The sequence below is a fragment of the Chiroxiphia lanceolata genome, chromosome 12, assembly GCF_009829145.1.
Source record: "Chiroxiphia lanceolata isolate bChiLan1 chromosome 12, bChiLan1.pri, whole genome shotgun sequence".
In the NCBI taxonomy this organism is placed as follows: domain Eukaryota; kingdom Metazoa; phylum Chordata; class Aves; order Passeriformes; family Pipridae; genus Chiroxiphia; species Chiroxiphia lanceolata.
The window spans coordinates 10,125,117-10,145,548 of NC_045648.1; the positions used below are offsets into that span (position 1 = coordinate 10,125,117).

At 42.5% G+C, this 20,432-nt stretch overlaps 1 protein-coding gene across 4 annotated transcripts in view; it reads left to right on the top strand.

Moving 5' to 3' along the window:
• HOMER2 (homer scaffold protein 2) overlaps positions 1 to 20,432 on the top strand; it is a 58,011-nt gene that overhangs the window by 15,057 nt on the left and 22,522 nt on the right. For all 4 annotated transcript variants that reach the window (XM_032700206.1, XM_032700208.1, XM_032700209.1 and 1 more), the window contains exon 2: positions 9,301 to 9,456. The gene's annotated coding sequence lies outside the window, so the exon portion shown is untranslated. The remainder of the gene's footprint in view (positions 1 to 9,300; positions 9,457 to 20,432) is intronic.

Below are 20,432 nucleotides of genomic sequence, written 5' to 3' on the forward strand. Positions count from 1 at the left end.
AACATAAAGATGCTACCCTGGTGGTGTCAGTGGGTTTTACATGGACAAACACATTGTGTTTTACTTCAACCTTCTGTTTGCAGATACCTGTGCTTTGGTCATATATCCTCTGACATTTAGCCTCTTCATTTTGTGAATAAACACCAAATAACATGTACAGCCTCAAAGTACCCCAAGCCTTCTGCCATGCAGAAGTACGAAGAGTTAAAAGTAGCAATAAAAGACTCCACTAGCATGTTAAAGGAATTTTCTGCTGGTTTACAAATGCAAAATAAATTATTCTCTTTCTTTGAAAGTGTGTTTGCATTATTCTCTTCTTTGATTATTTTTCTCCAGTGCCAACTGTAGATGTGTCTGATGTCTGACAAGGGGTGAGGAAGCCCAGGAGTGACTGGGGCTGCTGGCACCTCATTTCCCTGGCAAAGCCAGTGCTGGGGCGTCCTGGGCATTGCTGGTGGGATGGGTGAGGGCTCTCAGGAGTACTGCCTCTTTTTGTATTCTGCTTGAGGAGCTTGGTGCAGTTCAGGTCTGTACACTGGCTTCTTATTTCTCCTTTGTAAAACAAACCAAGCAGCCCCCATAGTGTTTCATCTGTGCAGGAGAAGACTGATGGTGGCACAGGGCTGCAGAGCTGTGGTTTTGTCCAGTTTCTGTTGGGTTTCTGTGACAGCAGTGGAGGCAGATGTGTGCCTTGTGGGGGTGAGCTGAGTGTTTCCTGCACATGGTGAACCCCTGGGTTGGTTCAGCCCTGTACATCCCACCACAATGAGCTTCTGTGGGGTCCCTCCTGCTCCAGCTGCCTTTGTGCTGTAACAGAGCTCCCTGAAAGCTTTCCAGAGCAGCCCTGAACATGTAAAATACAAGACCAGTGTGTGCTGGTGCTTCATCCTTCCCAGTGCCAGCTACGTGGGGTAGATTTTGGTCTGTATATGCAGGTCTGTGCTCCAGAGCTGGGGATCAGTGACATCCCCTTGTACCCTGAGGTGGGGACTACAGACAAAGCACTGGGGGAGAATGTGCTTCTGTTCCTACAGGCCTGTGCTCTCCAGTCCAGGATTTACACTTTCAATTTACAATGACATTTCTCACTGAAATATTACAACACAAACATTGTGCCACATAGGAGGCTGTGCTAAAAGCATTAACTCCACTGAAGCTGGAGTGAACACAGAGAAGGTGATTTTTAACCAAGCAAGAAAAATAGGATGACTCTGGGGGGCTGTTCATGTGCTGATCCAGACTCTTTTGTCACAAGGGTAGGAGAGGTGCTGGGTGTAAGCAGAGTACAAGTATTTTTTCCAAAATACGGAATTTGAATTTATGCCTATGCAAATAGGAGGCAGTGTAGACCTTACTGAGGGTGCAGATTTATGGATCCTTTTTCAATGCCTTGTCGTGAAAAATCTCGAAATGGTCAGAGTTACACAACCAGTTTCGTACCCATGTGTCTCAACTTCTTTTTTTTCCAATAAATAACCTTACCTATGGAGGATTAGTTCAGGGTCCTGTCCTGTCACTTGCATATAATTGTTTATTTGCAGTGTCTTGAAAGGTTAATAGACCTCTGGAGATAGCCCCAAAATAAAGTGTGAACTTTCTCACTGCCTGAGTTAAGCCTTTTAATTTGTATATTGACTTCATAAAGGCGTAGTGGTATTGTGAGACCTCACAGATGTTACAATGATTTTCACGCTGAGAGCTTTTGTCCTCAAGATTTATTCTTTTGGATTTACTTAGCTGCAAATCAAAAATTAGTTGAATTAATGTCTGTGCTTTTAACAGACAATTCCTCTTTAGCTAGCTAGTTGTATTCTGATTTTTTTCTGTCTAAGTAACTGGCACTATTATGTTTCCTACAAATGCAAGAAGCACTTTTGCTCATTATATTCTGTTGAAATAATAATGCTTATAAGTGAAGAGAGCTAAAAAGATGGATTTTTATCATGAATTTCATATATTTTTGCAGGTGAGTTGATATCAAATCTAGTATCAAGTGGGCACCAGAGAATCATGACTGGATATTTGAATGAGTTACATGACCTTGCCCTTGATTAACACTGCTGCCAGATTCAGCACTTCAACCTCATTGTGAGGAGAGTGGTCTGCCTACAAAATAGGCATTTGAGCAGCTGAAAGACTGGAAAGAAGGACTTGGAGTAAATTCTATTTTAAAAATAGCTGTTTCTCTTCCTTGTTTTCTCTCTTTTTAGGAGCAGTGTAATTTCTGTCCTAGTAGTCTGGGTTTTCCAGAAGTCATTCCCTGTCCCTTCTGTGCACCCCCAATTCCACCCTGCAGCAGGGAATGCCACCTGGGAGGACAGGGCTTGGCTGGCTAGTACCAACAAAGGCACTTTCAAGAGTGCCTGCATGGTTTTTTTTTCACAGAGAGAATAAAGAAGAGCAAAACCTGGGAGCAGCTGTCCCCTGCTAGCCCAGCCCATCTCTCTGGGCCAGTTTTCCCATCCCTGTGTACAATTGATAGCAAAGCCTCCCTCTTTTCTCTTCCCTGTATTGCTCAGGGTTGTGTCTCCATTCTTACAAGTAATTTTTGCCATGGAAATACCTGTGTGAGGAGGAAGGACTGTTTGCACTGCAGGACCAACAGGAGCTGGAGACGAGTGGTTTGTAGGGCTGGCATCCCATCCCACCCTCTTCCACAATGTGGAAGAGCAGCTCTTAAAACCACTGATAGTTCCTCTCTGCTCTGAAGACTATTAATTCTTATAATCCTTTCTTTTGTTCGGTGGTGAATATTGATTTAGCCTTTTAAATTCAGGTAGTCAAAAACTTCCCTGGGTAGATGTGGTATAAAACTGCCCTGCAATGATAGTGATAGCTAAGCTACAGAGAGAAATGAGGTGATTTAATTTTATTTCCAGGCTTGCTAGTGTCTCTGTTATCCTGGGATGCCATCTCGCTCTCCCTGGCTGTTTCTTCAGGTGTAAAATGGAGCCATTACCCACCTGCTCACCTCATGCTGAGTTTTGCACCCTTGCAAGTTGAAACAGGCTCTTATTTGCTTCTGCTAGTTGTGTGGGCTGGCAGCCGGCACCAGAACCTGCCTGTGGCAGCTGACGAGATCTGAGTGACCTGGATTAATTAACATATGGCAATTTGGGAAGGGAGCAAAATGCCAGTTTGCTGCTATCACATCCAAAAAATGTGCAGGTTTAGTGTTCACCTCTTCCCAGCTTGGCCTGTGCTGAGTGGGCCCAATCTACTGTCCTGGTCCTTGCCCCCAGCCATGATGTGGGCAGTGATGGACATTGAGGTGACAGTATCTCAGGGAGTGGGCTGAGACAGCTGAATTTGCTGTGTTGTGCTGAGTGTAAGGGGGATGCACTTGTCTTGACTGGAGTGTGTGCAGTGAGGTGAGAAGGGGTCCTCTGACTTCGTCCTCGGTCATCATTACGAAGCTAATTTTTGTGGTTTTCTTTTTTCTAAAAAGATTTTATCCAAGATGGCCCAAGTGTCCAACATGTAGAGGTAACAGGCTGGAGGATAATGGACTCTCATTTTTACTTGGAGCAAAGATCAGTATTGTGCATAAACTGCAACCGCTGTGCTGATTGCGATATTGCAGTGTGTGACACTATGAACTGCAACTTCTGCCCGCAGCAGTTATGCCCTTTACTTGGATTTTGGTGTTTTGGGGAAAGAGGTTGGTTGTCTTTTGAAGTTTGAGATGTGTTTGTATGAACTAGGGAGGAGAGTTACGGGTAGATGAAACAGTATTTTCACAGGTAATTCTTAGGCATCATAACTTGCCTGGACTTTCATCGAGCTGAGTATTCCAAATAGGAGAAAAATCTCCATCTGTGAGCTCAGGGACCATCATGCAGCAGTAAAACCTAGAAAGGCAAGGCAGCAGCAGCCTGGCAGGGCAGCTGTGCACCCTGAGGGACCCTGGGGACCCCCAGCGCTGGCACTGCTGTGGCTGAAGGGGGACATTCAGTGACTTTTGGAGTCTTGGAGGAGTGATTGGAGAGCTTGCTGCTTTCGAGGGGCAGGATACAGTTACTCGGTTTTGTTTGGGACCAAAGGCATGAGTTTGCCTCTCTAATACGTAGCTGTGCATGCATTTTGGAGAAGTCAGAGGCACTGGTAATGCTGGGTAGCTTTGGAGCTGGCATAGTGCCTCTCCCACTGCCACACAGGAGTTGAGGGCAGCTAGCGTGAAAACCCTGCCTGGGCAGGTGTGGTATGGGAAGAGCACTCTTCTTTTTAGCAACATTGCTTATTTCTGAACGATCACAAATAAATACAAATGGCATTCCAAACTACGATATGTGAAGATGTACATAGAGGATTTATTCTTTTTATTACACTGTCAGGCAGTAGTAGTGATATTCAATCCAAATAACTATTAACAACAAGTTTATCATGTTGTGTTTAGCAAATAAATTTTTTTGTATCACGACCAGTGATAAGGGGATATGTCACAAAGTAGGATTTTGCATTTGTATCTTCTCTTCTTTCTTGAAAGATCTTCATTATCTAATACTTGTTACAGCAAATCACTGCAGATTGCTGGTGCTGTCAGGTAGTATAAAGCTCAGTGTGTGCACAATGCTGGTCTGTAGAAGGAAGCACCACGTTTGAAAATCTCTACGCTGATGCACTGTTTGCAGCCATGTGCATCCTCCACCAAGTGGCAGATATATGAGGATGTGTGCTTTCAAAAAATATTTTTATTTCAATTGATAAATTAGACAGCAAATGTAAGACTGTCTACTATTAGTGTCGGGAGAGCACAAAAAATCCTGTCCTGTAAAGTAGGAATCCTCATTGCAGAAATTTTAAGTGATCCGCTAATGAAAGTTTTAGCAAAATGTGCAAATAGTGGTTTTGCCTCTGGTGGAGTACCAGAGCTCCTGTCACAACTATATTTGATCTTCCGGATCCTACAGAAATTAAAGGACCTGCTTTGTTCTATTTATTGTGCAGTCTGCTCATCCACCCGATGTGCACTGGACGCTTTGCGCATTTAAAAGTATTTGAGTGCTGATCCTGCAGGCACCCACGTGAGTCACTGTGTTGTATTTACTACCAGAAAGGGTTCTCCAGTACAGAAGTGTTCACATCATCAGTGCCTGGTTCAGAGCTGGAGCTGGTTCCACGTGGCCCTGCACATGGCCGAGTCCAGGCTCCCGGCTCTCCCAGATGCCGGCTGCCTGCCCAGCCAGGGCTCTCCATGCTCCAGAGCCACCAGCATCCCACAGCCCTTAGGGTGCTGGCTGCCAGTCAGCAGAGGCTCTTTACAGCTGAAGTGATTTAAATCACTGGTTGTGCTCATGATTCAAGTGATAAACAAGGAAATTTGAATTAAATACTTTGAACTTTTCCTGGGTGAGAGCTCATTCCCATTGATTAGGAAGAGTAATGTAGAACTCATGGCTTGCAGCTAGTCACACACTTGTAAAATTTGGCGTGGTTATGTATTAACCAGACAGTGATACTGTATCTCTCGCAGCTGTGCAGCAGTTAGTTAGCTTGAGAGTCTCGGTTTTCACTTTTTAAATTCTTCAGAAAAGGTTAATGACATTGATGGAGAATGGTTGTTTTTTACTTGAGATTTGTCTCATATGACACAAGGACAGAAATTAAAGGTCGACTAAATTATGTAAACTGTTACTTGAAAATTGCAATTATATTTATGAAACATGCTTGCCATATTTAATAATAAAAAGCATTTTCTGTCTTAAATTACGTTACTAAACAAAGAACTATTAGGTGTAATTTTCTACTTTTCATTTTCTACTTTTCGAGCAGCTTTACTCTAAACAGTGGATGTTACTGTCTAATTGATTTTTAAACAGTTGGGGTTTTTTTAAAGAGTATTTAATCAATCATTAACAACTTTGGTTAAAATTAATGAGATTTTAAACATTCATAAATTCTCTTTGCCTTCTGATGTGCGGGTCCACAGCCCAGCTGGCAGTGCTGCTGCTCCCTGCCTCCCCGGGCAAACTGGCAGCCTCGTGGAACGACCAGCTCACGGGGCTCAAACCACGCAGCATGTGCTGCAGGAGCTTCAAGTTAGCATTACTGCTGTTTTATCATAAAAGTTGATAAATCTCTGATAAAACGAAAATGAAAGGAACCCTGGGAAACAAAGTTGTTACTCTACCAGTAAAGTGCTTTCTTGAATGTCAAAAGCTGCAAGTGAGTTACACAGAATAATCCGTCTCAATTGGAGCTCTGTAGGGCCCTGGTAAAGTGTTTTAAAAGTATCTAATTCAGCGTTTCATTTGAAAAGTGAGTGCCACAGTTTTATAGTTGCCTGTGTGTGCCTCAGTGGTCAAAGTTTGGGATGTAGTGAAGGAGGATATTCCCCCCCCCACGTTAAAAGCTGTACCACTGGAGTTTGTCAATGCTGTTGCCTTTCCCAACCCGCTGTGGTGTGTGGGAAGGTGTGGTGGCCCTGGCTCCCAGTGCTGGCTCGTGGGCCCTGGCAGTGGTTTGGGCTCCTTGGAGTAAGAGCTGAGCACAGACCTGCAGCAGGACAGACACAGCCACAGAAATGCATCTTCTTAATTATTGTGAGGCAACACTGGGAAATCCAGGAGGCTCTATGTCCTGGGAGTGCTTCCTCTTCTCCAGGGGGTCAAAAATCAGTCCTGGGGCTTTGCTGCCTTGTAGAGCCACCTATGGCAAAAAGGTCAGAGGCATGTGGAGCATCCAACTGGCCCTTCCAAATCTGAGTCTCAACAGAAGGTCAACAGCTCACTTACCTCAAATGAGGTAAAATACTTAAGTTTACACATTGCATTTTCTTATTTTTAATAATTTATCAACTAGCAACTATCACTGTGAGTGTTACAGCTGCTGTTTGCACACAGAAAGACAAAATGCGGGGGGAGTGGTTCCTTGTTGTTTAATAATCATAAGATTTAGAAATGTAGGTTTTGCTTTACTTCTTAATAAAAGCCCCACGTGAAAGGATAGTTGGCTATCTCAAGCCCTGAGCTTCATTATCCATTAATTTATCCACTTGGATACATGTATACAGCTCCCGTGACAGCAGTAGCTGCTTCAAGACTCCTGAAGAAATGGAGATAGATGGTTGTGGGGTTTTTTCCTTCATTCTACTTTATTATCTCCAGATTTAATTTATATGCTTACTGCTCCTGCAGCAAAGAGACCAGGCATAGTTTTAACAGTGTCTTCTGGTATCATTACTCTGACGTAACAGAGTTAAAGTTGTTTGTGGAATAGATTTGCATGGAGAAAACTTTGGAAAGTTTAAACTGTGATATTTAGGTCATATTACTGTAGCAAAACCAATTTTTAGTAGAATCAACTAAAAATATAGAACCGAGTAAAAGGCAAAATAAATTCAAAATCATCCTTCACTCGGGGAAAGTAAGTATTTTTGAGATTAAGCAGCTTGTGAGAAACTTCCCCTCCCTGCATTCATTATTGCAGACAAACTCCGTGACCCTCGTGGGCGTTACAGTACTAATCCAGTGTAATGGATGTTGGAAATACTTTTAAATGGAGACCTGCCCTTTCTTTCCTCCCAGCTGAGGATGGCATCGAGATTAGCCTGTGAAATGAGAGCTGGGTTCAGTGAGTTACTGATAAGGAAGAACTGAAGCAAATGCTACTCTTTGACAGCTGTAACATGACAGTCCCATTCTAATTTCAGTGTATTTCAGGTAAGTATTTTACATGGTTCAGCACAGCTGTCCATCCAGAAATGGAAAAATGTAGAACTCTGCATAAGTCTTGCAAGGAGAAAACCACTGTTTCATTTTCTCCCTCCTGAGGCCTTGCTGGGATTTACTAGTTCACTCCATCACTCCACTGAGCTAATTCTACTCTTAAATCACTTTATCTGTTTGATATTTGCAAATTTTCTCCCCTCAGTTTTAATTTAACTGCAGTGATTAAGATCACGTATGAGGGTTTATATGGTTGCTACATACGGTATCTGAAGTTGTTGTGTTCAAAAAATGCACAGGTGGCTATACAAGGAGCTGAAGATTATAGAAATCTTAATAAAAACATAGTTCCAAAACTATGGGACTGAGAATAATAGAAGATAATTATTTCTATGAGCAAGAAAGAGTAACATATGAGAACAAGAGATCTTTCTGGCCTTTTGCCTACGTCTTTTCATTTGCTTTGTGCAAAATTCATCCTGGCAGCCTTTTCAGTTTCCATGTGGTCAACATTCTAGGTGGTAATTCTTGTAGTACAATAGTTTTTGAATCCTGTCATAATTCTGTCAAGGTACCTATTCATGATATGATATTTGTATGGATAAGAATATACTGAGCAGTACACTTAATACAGAACATTACATACTGCAGCTTTTAGGAACCAGAAGCATAAAAATGTATATAAAAGTGCAGCAGAGCTTGATTTGCAGTTCACTTCTACTGCTAAATTTGGATTAAGGTCTAGTTGGAAGTGAATTTAGTTTTATGGCATTTAAGTAAGTCTTAATTCTGATCTTTAGCCTGGATGACTTTTTGTGTATCACATTTGTTTCTTTTGGTCCTTTGTCTTCTCTGCTTTATGTGTGATTTGCATTGTCACGTGTTGATGGTAAAACAAAACCTCTCCACTGTGTGCACAGTTTTCTTGATGAGGAAAACATCCGAGGAGAGCTGGTGCTTAGGAACGGGGTGTCAGGGGTGGTACATCATCCACTGAGAGCTGGACTAAAAGGCAATATATATATCAGCTCTGGGGTTTGGTCGTGTTTCTTTTTTCCCCTCACTTCCCAGGATGATTGACTGGTTTGCATCTGATGAAATTTTCATGCACATCCGCAGAGCAGTGGGATCCTGAGGAGAGAGATTAATATTTCAGTAATTGTACCATGCCTGTAGGTCACTGGGGTCCTTGGTGCATCCACAGAGGAGCCCTGGCTGTAGGTAGCAGTTAACAGGAATGTTGGTAGGAGGAAATCCAGCTGTGGGGGGCTTGTTGCTTCTGGCAAAATATGTGGATGGGAAAATAAAGAATGCATGTGAATGTCCTTTCCTGCAAATAAGTGTTTTGAGGAAGGGGTGGGTGCTGAGTTAGTATAATGCAGGAGAAAAAAGCTGATTGTTTCTCAGGCTATGGCAGTAACTTTAGGTGCTGAATGTCACTTAGTGATACCAGGGAGAGGTACCCAAGGCTGGATCATGGCTTGGCAGAGTCACTGCTCTGTCTTTTCGTTTGGGGGATTGCCAGGCACTCTCTGCCTTGTGCTTTCAACATGCCTGGTCAAGGCTGGGCTTCTGGAACATTTCATCTTCCGCAGACTCATGCATCCATTTCTCCTGTCCCTCCCTATTCCAGAGAACAGCCCATCTTCACCACCAGAGCCATGTCTTCCAAATTGACCCCAGCACGAAGAAGAACTGGGTTCCTGCAAGCAAGCAGGCTGTAACTGTTTCCTACTTCTATGACAGCACGAGAAACAGCTATCGGATTATCAGTGTGGATGGAGCCAAGGTAGGAGGCTGGTGGTACCCCGGCGTGTTTGCTGCGTGGAGCAGGGTGTGACTGTCAGCCCTGGCTGGAGACAGACACAGAGGGGCTGCATTAAAACACTTAAGTTCATAAATACTCAGGTTTTTGTATAATCCGTTATGGAGACTTGCAGTGATAATTGGAAAAACACAGGGCACCTGAAAAGTGATTTTGCCCAACTTAAATGATTTTGCCTCTGATTTGCGTTCATGACTGTAATGAACCAAGAGCCTTAAGTGTCCAAATTGAGTCTGTTACACAGTATCTAAAACAACCACCTATATTGGGTAGATAAGGCTGAGGCCTTTTTGGTGAAAAAATTTTTCTTTTTAAAGGGAACGAGGAGACAGATAAATGCAAACTAGAGCTTTTAATGTAAATGCCAACTGCATATTCACTTTTGCCTGGTTCAACTATTCACAGGATAGTACTTAATTTTCTTTAGCTTTTGCACTGGGGTTCATCAGCCTTAGGTGACAGGTTTGACATGAAGACTGCCCCCACATTTTTTCTTATTTTGTTTTGCATTGCCAGAGAGTGTGTTGAAGTATTTCCTGTAAGAATCCCAGTCAGTTGGGTTGAATAGGTTGCTCAGACAACTGTTTTTACTACATACTAGATTTATCCCTCTGATTAGGCCCTCCAAGGTCACTTGATGGGTGACCACTTTGCCCTAGCAGACCCCAGTCAGAGGTATAAGTGAAACATTTTACTCGTGTACAAAAATCATTGGTCATTTCTGTCAAAGCACAAACCACAGGGCAACAAGATGAGTTCACAGCCTGTTTATCTGCATTCCTGTTTGGATGAGGGTGTTAAAATATCACTGTTCTGGGAGATAGAGATCACAGAAATCATCCCTTAATAAAGCTTTTCTATTTGTCCATGCCTATGTCACATACTTGTTTTTCCAAACATCTCCTGTGCTATATTTGGTTATATATTGGCTTATAAATCAGCCGTACTGCCTGCTTAAATTGATGGTAATGTCTCATTGACACCGGTACAGCATTAATACATCCCACCATTATGCTGTTTGTGCTGGTGTGCTCATTCCCAGAAATGCCAGTTCTCTGCCCCGATTTGCAGAGGGCACACACAGGGGCACACACAGCCCCTGCAACTTGCTAGGGAAAGCTGAGCCCCCCCCAAATTTGCTTATACCCCGTGGATGCCTCTGCTTGGCAGAAGCTGGTGCTGGTGGTAGTGGGCTGGTGCCTTTACAAACCCAGGCGAGTGTGACTTCCAAGCCCAAACTGCTGTACTCGCAGCAGTGGGTTGCCTGATTTGTGGCTGTGCATGCACGCATTAAGAGCAATTAATGAAAACAAAGTAATTACTGTATGTGGCAGGCGAAGCTGCAGGGCAGCGTATGCCCACAGCCAGAGCTCCTACCCAGAGCTGTGACTGGAAAATGTGTGCTGAGAGTAAGGTGGGCATCTGGGCTTTGCTTTGTAATCTGTCCAAAAGTCATTCAGAAGGAACAGCCCCACCTCCCCACCCCCATTCCTAGAAGAAAGTGAGCGTTCCATGATTTGAATTCTCCCGTGGGGCCTCCCAAGCAGGAATCAATTGCTGGCCACATAATTATTCCTCTTGTATTGAATCTTTGCTGATTAAGGAACAGGTTGAGAGGAGATGCTGCCTTCATACTCGCCTCTGGAGAGTCCCGTGACCCTGCGTGTCCATTTTAAGAGTGCTAATTTGGGAAAAAATTGGTGACTATGCCCAAATAAGTTAAAAGTTGCATTTTTCCCCTCAACCAATTATTGTTTAGTGTTTTGACCTACTTTTCCAGGCAAAAATGAAACTGGGAAAAACTGTGAGGAAGAATATAGACAGCTTCAGATGATGGTGTCCTGCTTTCTGTACATTTCACTTATTAGAATGAAGTTTTCTGTGTGTTGGCAAATACCAGATGGATCAGCATCACAGCATCACTGCGGGCAGGAGTTATCTCTGTCTTATGACAAAAAAGCTGAAGCTCAAGTAAATGAAGGGACTTGGCCCTAGGAGGAAGGTGGTGACGAAGGACGTGTCTCTCCATCCTTGTCTGAACTGCAAAGGGGCTGTTCTAACAGTTTATTTGAGACAAACATTTGCAATGCACATTGGCTTGCAAAGAAATCTCAGTTAAATCCAACTTGTATGCAGCTGTTGCATTAATTTGGTAGTTTTTTTACCTTATGTTGATGTTATATAGTAACAATAAAATTTTTTAAAGTGATCAAGACCACAGGGCACTTCACTTAGATATTGCTCATTACCTGGTTGCATAAGCTTTCTTTTGCTTGTAGCATTCAACGTGTCACTCTGGGCAGCGTGTTGAGTTGCAGAGGAGCACAGGGCTGCTGGACCCTGTTAGTGCTGCTGTCGTGCCAAGCGCAGGGCAGGCTGTGAAATGTCACCCTGATGAGTATTTCCTCCTGCTGCAGCACTGACCTATGGGCTGTGATTCTGGCAGGAGTGGCTTCTCCAGGCAGCTTCTGCTGTCCTCAAAGGTCCAGAGCCTCTGCAGTCCCCTGTCCTTCAGCCCCATCCTCTCTTCTCCCAGCAGGCATAGCCTGTCCCTATTTCCTCATTGCCCCTCATCCCCACACACCTGGGGTGCAGGAGGATGGGGAGGGGTGCTGCAGGGCAGAGGGGAGCAGCAGGATTTTGCAATGGGCTTAAGGAGGGGGTTTAAGGGAACTGCTGAGTCCGTGTGTTTAAAGGTATAAATAACTGGGAGCTCATTTTGTGAGCCTGGCTGGCAGAAGGGCAGAGGAGCTGCTTGGCTCTGCTGCCCAGCACAATACAACACTGCCTTCACATCCTTACCACTTTGCCAAGTGGTGGGGAAGGACAGGGGGGCCTGGCTGGTACACGTGGAGGTGGTGAGGACAGACATTGTGGCAGAGAAAAATGGGATAGAAAGAGAGTAGGGTAAAGATAGGAAGCAGAGTGAAGTCAGGACAGCTTAACTCTTACCTTGCAGAGGGATGTGCGAGAGTCTTATGCTGAAACCGGGAGTCACATATGGAGGGCAGCCAGGAGAGGGTGTACTCTTCAGGTGCAAGGTTTCTTCCAAATCCTCTCAGCCCAGTTACAAAAAAAATCCCACTGAAATGCCTGGGGAATCAAGCACTAGATAGTGGAGACCCCGATTCAAAACAGCTTGTACCACTTTAATTCCTTGTGTTTGCAAAGCTAGAAGAGAACAGCTATTATAATTCCTGTATCTTTGACAGAAAAACAGATGCTGCAGACAGTATCTTACACTTTATAGCAAAAGATTTCACAGGTACTATAAAAGCATGCATCTGAATGATCTTAACTGAGATACCATGACCAAACAAGGGAATAGATAGTATATCCTTTAATTACATAGTAATTGACCTGTATGTTGTCAAGAAAGTAATTTCATCATGACGTTTTAAGAGGTTTCTAGCCAGAGGCTAACTGTGGCATAATGAATGGTGGAGGAAATGATACAGTAAAATGCAAGGGCATACACTGATTCAGAGTTAATGATGCAGCCAAAGACTTCACCATGTGAAAGTGTTCAGTGTTGTGGGCAAAAGTCAACCCTGTAGAAAATGACAAAATACATGGATGGTGCAGGGAGGATGTGAACTCGTAAGTGCCCAACTGCTGTGCAGTGTGTGGGGAAAGCCACACACAGGGCTCCTCATTAAAAGTGACCTATGTTGATCTGTCTTTTGAGGTGAAAAGAAAGTTTGAAAAGGTATGAAAATTATGCAGACTAATAGCCTCTATCATCTTCAGGAATAATGCATGGTAGTGCCCAGGTTGGTGGGTTTTTTTATTTTTTATAAACTGGAAATATGTGTTATCCAAACAGTATAGAGAAGGGGGAAAGGCATTTCAGATAGAGATATAATCCCTCAGGAACAATCTTCTGCCCTCATTTTCAAATGTTCATATGTTGTATTTCTACAGAACTTGTGATTACAACATCGTTTTTCTCTTTGAGAAATGAGTTGTTAACAAGGAACATAAAGCTAGCTTAAAATAAATAGCCAGCAATAAAGCGTATATGAGACATACTGAGTTGGCAGCAGCAAGTGACGCAGCAAGAGTCATCTCAGATGCCAGTCCTGAGTTGTCTCTGAGAGATGCTTAAACAGATGACTAGAAAAAATTAAAATCGGCTTTAAAAGATGACTAGATTGCAAGAGTAATTGTGGTAAATACATGATACAGGAATAAAGACTGTGTTTCAGGGAAAAAAACCCCAGCCATCTGACACTCATCCCCAGTTACTAGATCATTTAAGAATTTATTACCTGACAATTACCTTGACTATTGAGAGCAGCAGCTAAGCTGGGCATAAGTGTGTGAAAGTACTGAAGGGAGAACAAGAAAAATTGCTGTACTGGGAAAGCAAAATCAGTGGATCTATTTCTGAAGTAAATTGCAATTACTGAGAACAAGAATATGGGCCAAATTTTGCCAATCAGTATTCACATAATTCTCCCCAAAGCAAATACAGGGCATTGTAGGGTGTGATGAAGCTGTTTGATTTAATGGTATATATGCAGCAGACAGTGTGATTTCCAGAGCACAATGAAGCTGGCAGGGACAGAGCCCCAGCAGCCTGTGGCAGCACATATTTAGTGAGGTAAGAAGGGTGATATGTAAGTCTGCTAGTATTTGATGTATTTCTGGCTTTGTCAGTTCCTGTACTAGTCCTAATTGCTACCTAATTGAATAGCTGCCCACCTCTTTCTGACCACGCTTTCCGTGTTGTCACGACTGGAGGCACAGAGAGGAAATTCAGAATCCTTCCAGTGATGTGTTCAGACACTCAAAACAGATCACATTCTTTGCCCACGGAAAAGGAATTATTTTAAGGCATAGCTGTTAAAAATATCCTAGAGTATTTGCCAAAAGGTGACTCTTAGATTGAGAATCTTTTCTTTCACAGGAAAACAATTGCAGGGTATGGTAGCACAGATGAAATTCCTTCATCTTGTTAGTTCTTTTTGTTCTTTTTTTTTATTTCTTTGACGTAAATTCAACCACTAAACCAATAGCAACTCTTTCTCAGGAAAAGCCTACTGGGTAATTACATATTACAAAATTTTTACCACTGAATTATAAAAGGTTTCTGGCAGCATGTACCTCACCAGGGGTCTGCGTTGGTGTGGCAGCATTTAGCTGCCTCCAGGACCTCATGGATCTGATTTGTGATAACATGTAGCAGAAACAATCAAAACATCACCTTCTCACCTGGCATTCAGAGTTATCAGTGTGTGTTCATCTGACCCTATACCCGATGATTTACATGATGTCGAGTGCTCTATTTTTAAATGCCCACATTCTTTTAAATGCCAAAGTTTTTTAACTACCTAATTTTTCAAGTTTAATAGTTCTGTAGTGAAACTACAGAGGATGTTTTACAGCCTTGGGTAGCCAAAGATAAAGGGACATAAAAGTACATGAAAAGTGACCTTACAAAGTGGTGTGTTGCCTTTTCTTTTAATGTGTATGGAAAAATCCTGAATTAAATGCAATGATTTTGGAAAGATGTGGGTGAACGTAATTGTGTGTTTAGTCAAAGAAATGGAGATTCTTTGATTTCTAGTTTTGCCTGCTCTAGTTTTATATTTATGGCCGTTGCCTGTCACATTGCTGTGTGCTGTATCCCAGAAGAGTGTGGTGCTGCTGGGGTCCCAGCCAGCTGCCCTATGCCTGCTGAAATGCTAAGAGACCCCACTTCTTGCCCTGAAGATATTTTGCTGACAGCAGCATTGGCAGGACTATGATTTCCAGAGAGTCCCTGCTAGTAAAATCTGATTAATTAGCAGAAAATACTTTTTGTTCCATTTTCTCAAAGCTTTGTTTTCCCCACCAGGTAACTGAGATGGGTATTTCTTTTTCTCCAAAACTCTTTTGCCTCACAGTTTCTTTCAGGCTGTGTGGGAAATCTCTTCTGGTGGTCCCAGAAAGTGTGCCAACCATAAAACCTGGATGGGGAGAAGTATGAGCTCAATATAATTTATGTGTCTGACACTGAGAACCAACACGAAAGGGACCTTTCATCTGAGGGCAGCATGTGACACTTCGATGACCTTTCATCCAAAGGCAGCATGTGACACTGTGCCAGGAGACACATCCAGCTTGAGGGTGACACTGCATTGGGTAAACCAGTGCAAAAGTGTCCAGGCTTTGACCTCTGGAGGTCTGATTTCGCTGATGCAGTATTTCTGCCTTCTTGTTCACACCTGTCCACAAAAGAAACCTTCATATGTCATAAGAAAACTATTTCCAGTACTGGTCTGGCTGATTACTGTAATACAGAAATATGAGCATATTTGATGGCCTTTATCTTCTCTTTACCATAGTATGTAAGTATTTAATGAACTATTGGACCTAATTTCAGCGTGACTGTTAGCACTGGAGAGGACACTGGAGGTCAACAAATGGAGCTAATTAACACCCCATATAAAAAGAACATCTTTTGAAATAGAAAAAATGTTTAAAATACTATTTTAAATGCATGATCCTGTCTTCCAGTGTGCACTGTGCATGTGCATGTTACAAGAAACATCTCATTGCTTTTACACTAGGGAGATGACTATTGAGTAAAAACATTAGTTGTGGTTTTGTGATTTTATATATACATTATATAATCATAGAATTGTAAAATGTCCTGAGATAGAAAGGACCCACAAGAATCATCGATTCCAGCTCCTGGCTCTACACAGGGCTACCTCAAATAGTTAATATAATATATAAGAATAGAATAGAACAGTACTTTACTGTTGGGACAGAGCAGCGATAATAAATACCAGTGTGTATATACTGTTAATCCATACTAGAGCCTTTACAATAATTTCGTGCCATTTAATCACTCTCATCAGGTGAGTTTTGGACTTTTCCTGGTTCAAATTTTCCAACCTGTGCTGGAGAATGATGCTCATCTGCTGGAGACATGTTCTAGTACAAACAGTGCTAAACCAAAGGATTTTATAAAAGATACCTGAAAAGTCTCAAGCTGCTTTTTGGGGATTCCTTTTGGGCTTGTTATTGCTGTAACTAGTGAAACTAGATCAGACTGCTCTCTGAGAGGTAGCTGCTCCGTTTGGTATGATGAGCAGATTGAGATCAGAACATCTTTCCTGGCCTGAGTCACAGCCCACCAGCCTAACCTAAGCTGGAACTGGTCTCTCACTGAGACAGTGAAGCAACTTGCTGTAAATAATTAATATTTTTAATGGCTGTTTTCTGATTTAATTAAAGGTGTTAGTGTTGTGGTGATGCAACTTCCGATTTTTTAGCATCAGTGATCAGGGAGAAACCCTCAATTCAAGGGAAGAATTGCCTCAGTGGTGGTGCTGGTGGCTCCCAGGCAGAGGCTGCTGCTCGGGGCAAGCTGGGGTGCAGGGTTGTGGTGCAGAAAGGTGTTTGCATGGGGTGATGAGTTGGGCACCTCAACGGTGTGTGGGAAGTGTCCAAATGTTATTCTCCAAGGGGGTTCCTGTGCAGACATAATCATTCAGCCTGTGGAGTATCGGAGAGAAATGTCAGTGTGGGTTCGGGAAAGCTGAAGCAGGAGTGATGCAGATAGAAACTGGAAATGGATGTTTTGACATGAGGATCAGTATCCTTTTGGAGTGAGCCCACTGAGGTGTGCACTGGATCCTTCTGCTGCATAGACCAGGACTTATTCTTCTCAAAGGCATCTTTGAAGTAAGAGTGAATGAAAGTAAGGAAAACAACAGTGCCTGATGACCTTAAATATTTGTGGTGTTTGTATTAAGGGTTACTTGGCGTGATTAAGTGACTTAGGCTTTGGTTTCTCTCTAGACCTTGAATAGCTGAGAAAATTTTCTTTGGAATTTGGTGATGAAGACATACAGCATAAAGGAGAAGCAGAGCTGTCAGCCAAGGATGAGAATCCCCACTTGCATTCATCTTTATTTGCTCAAGGTCATATCAAATATTCAGAAATTCGGGCTGAGGGGAGGTGCAGGATTTAATAACTGGGAGGATAGTACATTGCCTGAGTTGTGTCTGCAGGAGATTGTCAACAGTTGCTAAGACAGGTTTAGATGGGTAGAGCCGGTAACATTGGGTGCACTTGTGTGAACAGGTCTTTTGGAGTGTTGAGAGGAATGAAAAAAAATGGTTAAGGCTTATCTGCAATGGGAATTTCAGAACTGCTGTATTGGCCTCAGCAGGCACAGATGACCTGGCAATGGAAGGAAAAATTAAAATGTTTTGCACACAACAAGATGTAGGGCCCAGGTGGAAAAAGAGCTTGTCAAAAGCTGAGAAGGGGAGCAAAGTAAATGCCAGGAAATGTGGAGGGTCCCTTGAGATTGAATCAGCCAGAAATCATGATCACCTGCTGAGGATGTGTTTTGGTTTAGAAAAAATTAAAGTCTAGAGCTGTAGAACTCGCTTAAATGTTTCTATATTAATCTCTTTCCAAGTTATTAACTTTGAAATGTGAAAATCTTCTCTTCATTGCCTGGATTATTTCTGGAAATAAATCCTTCAGAAGCTCATTGGTAAGCTTAGGAAAAAAGATAACAAAGTGCTGTCAACAGCTGTATCCTTGACAGAAGAGCAGAAGCACATCTGCCCCTGTCTGTTCCTATCTGGCTCATTTTTCTGCTTGTATGTGTGTTGTGTGTGTGTCACTGGCTCCAGAAAGATCACACACAACCGAATCCAGGAGATTGCATAAACCTTTTCAGAAACAAAATTTCTTACTCATTTAAAAGCAAAAATAAAAGTCTGTGCTAAGGATTTCTTGCTGTACCACTCACCAGCAAATAGGGAAACTTTGGTCTGGGGAGATTTTTTTCTTTTTAAAACCTCTCTGTAAAATTTCTCAGAAAAGCTCTGTCAGAGTGTTTCAGTAAGTAACTGCCCCACAGAGTCATTTCTGATCACCAGACGTGAGTATGATGTGGCATCTGAACATTCCAGAGAGGTTAATGAAACCACGTGATGTTATTGAAAAGAAACCTGGACACCCTGTCATCTCCTAAAAATAACATACCTGTCCTTCTTGGCCATTACCCCTGCCAAGGGACAGTTTTTCTGGATTTTGGAGAGGAAGTAAGCTATCCTATTGCTAACCACTCCCGAGGTGTGTAGGTTTCTGAAGAGTAGAGGAGTCTGTAATGATGCTGTGTGGTTGTGCCATTCCTGACCTCTGCAAAGGGACCTTCAGGCTTTACTGAAGCTCTTGCCACACAGCTTGAAGGATGCAGAAAATGATCAGTGCTTAAATTATTCACTTAGGGATGTGGTTTTATTTTACAAAGACTATATGCTTTTATTAAATCTCCCAAAGCATGAATGTGATATGACTTTGGGAAATTTTATATTTCTATCTAATTATAGATAAAGCAACCTTCTTCCTTGCCCCAATTTTAATCACCAGGAAAAAATAAAGAGTCTCTACTGTATCCTTCTCCCTTTCTGTGATAAGTTAGGAATCTTAGTTGTCATGTGAGAATAATCCACAAGCATCTTGGTTTATATATTTTTTAAATTGTTGCATGAAATTCCTGGATAACAATTTGTTCTAGAGTGTTTGAAAATCCTTGCTGTAGATTTTCTTCGTGAAACAGCTGCTGGTGCTTTGAATCGTGTGGGTGGGTGGATGTGTGTGCTGTGCCTAAAAGGAAAAAAAAAGTTCTAGTCAGATGTCAAAGCAAAAATAGGAAATTTTAGAGATTTAGACTGGGTGGAGAAGGTGGGAAGCCAACTGTACAGAGATGTTAATTACCTTGGGAAGAAAAAGAGAGCAATGGAGTAGGTGTAGAGGTGTAGCAGGAGATTTACTTAATACAATTCGCATAATCATGAACCCACTTTTCGTTGCATTTAGACAGGTTGTCAGAGAGGGCTTTAGAACAGAAATATTTTACCAGAGGAAAAACAATTATTAGTCTTTTTATTGGAGGGGAGGGCTATTTTTACATCTCTTTTCATGAAGGAGGACAAGAATTGTATGAGTTTGTTTGATTTGTTGGGTTTAGGGTTAAAAATGAACCTAATTTTTCATTGAATTTTTCTGGGAATGCAAGGTGATGCAGGATAAAAAAAGCATTATTTCCAACAGTGGAAATGGCCCTTTTCCTCATAAAACAAGAAGCAGCAGCATGTGAGAGACTTTACCCATAAAAGGAGAGCCTCCTCTGTGCAGAGATAACTCAGGTTGGGAAGTAAATGTTGAGGGCTGCAGGAAGTCCTCTGTGGCTTGCAAGACGTCCCTTCCACTCCCACCTCCTGCAGAAATACAGGATGTAGTTTTGGAAGCTTTTGGACTCCATTGATGGGTGAAACAGCTCCTGTCCTGGTTAACTGTGTAGAACAGAAACTTTTGAAAAGCAGCAGCTGGCACTGAAGGGATCAAATGGGCAACCTGAGCAAGAGCCTGGTAGTGGATGTCCTGCCAGCTGCTGCCTAACCTGTGCTCAGCCCCCTTGTCATGCACAAACGATGGAGCAGAGCAGGAGGAACAGCAAAATGGAGAATCCCAATACTCTTCTTAATGTACATTTACAGTGCTCCCAGTCTAATTATTCCATACCCACAGCATGTCCCAGGAAAAGCACCATGTACACGTCAGGTGCAGCACATAAAGCAAAGCTGGAACAAGTGCTGTTGCTACTTTCAGTTTTCCCAGGCTTTTTTTTTTTTTTTTTTCAAATGGCTTCTATAAAGACTTGTCAGCAAGGGTGGAGAGACAGATTTGATCACTTCTGCTGCCCCTGATTTGTAAAACAACTATAATTAACCCTCCTGCACTACAGGTTCAGTTTTGGCCAAAGGCTGTTCTTTCTTTCATCCCCAAGTTCTTACACTGCTGTGAGGATGTCTTTGTACTTCTGCTTTACTCTATTTGGTGGCCTCTGCAAGGGACTTACTTTTTTCACTTTAATACCACTGTCTTGATTAACAGTGTGTGTGTGTGTGTGTGTGTGTGT